Here is a 2532-nt window from a genome sequence, read left to right on the forward strand (position 1 = left end):
AACATGGTAAGCTTGTATCATTTTAGATTCATTTTGTTATATTCTTTATATTTTTCTTTTATTATGGGCCATCATGGAACAAATATTTGCTAGCATGTGTATTATTTTCTGAGGTGTGAAAGCAGTCCACTAATTGTGTCTCTCATGTACACCTACAACTTGTTACTATGTAAGTGTATTTAATATTGCATTTCCGGCCCCCTTATATACAGTTGTGTTCAAAATAATAGCAGTCAGACATCACTAACCGGATCAATCACTGTTTTTGGTAGAAATTATATACAAGGCAAATAATTTCCTAGCAGGTGTAGTAGAGTAATAGAAATCCAACAGACCCAACAGTCATGACATGCATGCTGCTGATTCTGTGTCATTGAATCACTCATTGAGGGGCGTGTTCAAAATAATAGCAGTGTGGAGTTCTATTAGTGAGGTCATTCATTCTTTGAAAAACAGGTGGCAATTATTGCCCCTATTTAAGGAAGGAAGGCAGCAAATGCTGGACATGCTGGTTACAATGCATTTCTCTCTGAAATTTTGAGGAAAATGGGTTGTTCCAGAGATTGTTCAGAAGAACAGCGTACCTTGATTAAAAGATTGATTGGAGAGGGGAAAACATATAAAGAAGTGCAGAAAATGATAGGCTGTTCAGCTAAAATGATCGCAAATGCTTTAAATGGCAACCAAAACCTGAAAGACGTGGAAGAAAGCGAAAGACTACCATTCAAATGGATAGAAGAATAGCCAAAATGGCGCGGACTCAGCCAACAATCAGCTCCAGGAAGATGAAAGAAGGTGTGACGTTCCCTGTGAGGACTGTTACAATTAGAAGACGCCGATGTGAAGCCAAGCTATCTGCAAGAAGTCCCCGCAAAGTCCCACTGTTGGAAAAAAGACGTGTGCTGAAGAGGTTACAATCTGCCAAAGAGCACATTGACTGGCCTAAAGAGAAATGGCCCAACATTTTGTGGACTGATGAAAGTAAGATTGTTCTTTTTGGGTCTGGTGGCCGGAGACAGTTTGTCAGACGACCCCCAAACACTGAATTCAAGCCACAGTACACTGTGAAGACAGTGAAGCATGGTGGTGCAAGCATCATGATATGGGGATGTTTCTCATACTACGGTGTTGGGCCTATTTATTGCATACCAGGGATCATGGATCAGTTTGAATACATCAGAATACTTGAAGACGTCATGCTGCCTTATGCTGAAAAGGAAATGCCCTTGAAATGGGTGTTCCAACAAGACAACCACCCCAAACACACCAGTAAACGTGCAACATCTTGGTTCCAGACCAACAAGATTGACGTTATGGAGTGGCCAGCCCAATCCCCGGATCTTAATCCAATAGAAAACTTGTGGGGTGACATCAAAAATGCCGTTTCTGAGGCAAAACCAAGAAATAGAGAAGAACTGTGGAATGTTGTCCAATCATCCTGGGCTGGAATACCTGATCACAGGGGCCAGAAGTTGGGGGACTCCATGCAACACAGATGTACAGCAGTTCTCAGAAACAGTGCGACTACAACCAAATATTCATGAAGTCATTCAAAGGAAAGCAAAATCTTCAAACATTTTTCAGTTTATATAGTGAATGTTTGAGTTTGTAAAGAATACAAACACTGCGATTTTTTTGAACTGTCTAATATTCACTTTTCTTCAATTTTTTTAGAGGAACAACACAAATTTGATGTATTTTTCTTCATGTTGTGATTTGGAATAGAATGTGTCGTGTTCCCAATGCATTTGTGTGGATGGAAATAAAAGCTATTAGAAGGATTTTCAGCTCTATTCACTTTTTTCAACACACTGCTATTATTTTGAACACAACTGTATATGATTCATTCAGGATTTTGTTTCGTTAGCCTTTCTTACATGAGGATGGGTGGACTTCAGCCAAAACCATGTACATTGATTGATGGAACACTGTTGAATTATGTTTTGATGTTTTTGAAATTTCTCAGCCCTAACACTGCAGTACATTGAGTGTTCTGACCTCTCCCCATTCAGAAAAGTTCTTTGTTATTGTTTTCACAGTCTGCAACAAGTTCTGTGGATGGGTGAGAGGATCCTGTCAATCTCCTACCCTTTTCTCATTCTTAGAATGTGTTGTCAACAACCTCTTTGCTGAGAAGTACAACTAAAATGAGCACAGCCTAAATCTAAGCGCACAAACTGTCAATAAAATATATACCTCAATAACCACAAAGGACATAAGTCCACTTTGTTTGCCCCAAACACAGAGTAGCTGATCCATGATCCCTGGTATGCGATAAATAGGCCCCACACCATAGTATGAGAAACATCCCCATATCATGATGCTTGCACCACCATGCTTCACTGTCTTCACAGTGTACTGTGGCTTGAATTCAGTGTTTGGGGGTCGTCTGACAAACTGTCTCCGCCCACTAGACCCAAAAAGAACAATCTTACTTTCATCAGTCCACAAAATGTTGCGCCATTTCTCTTTAGGCCGGTCAATGTGCTCTTTGGCAGATTGTAACCTCTTCAGCACATGTCTATTTTCCAA

Source organism: Staurois parvus, unplaced genomic scaffold (assembly GCF_062004578.1).
Source record: "Staurois parvus isolate SC_StPar_1 unplaced genomic scaffold, SC_StPar_1.0 ptg000288l, whole genome shotgun sequence".
In the NCBI taxonomy this organism is placed as follows: domain Eukaryota; kingdom Metazoa; phylum Chordata; class Amphibia; order Anura; family Ranidae; genus Staurois; species Staurois parvus.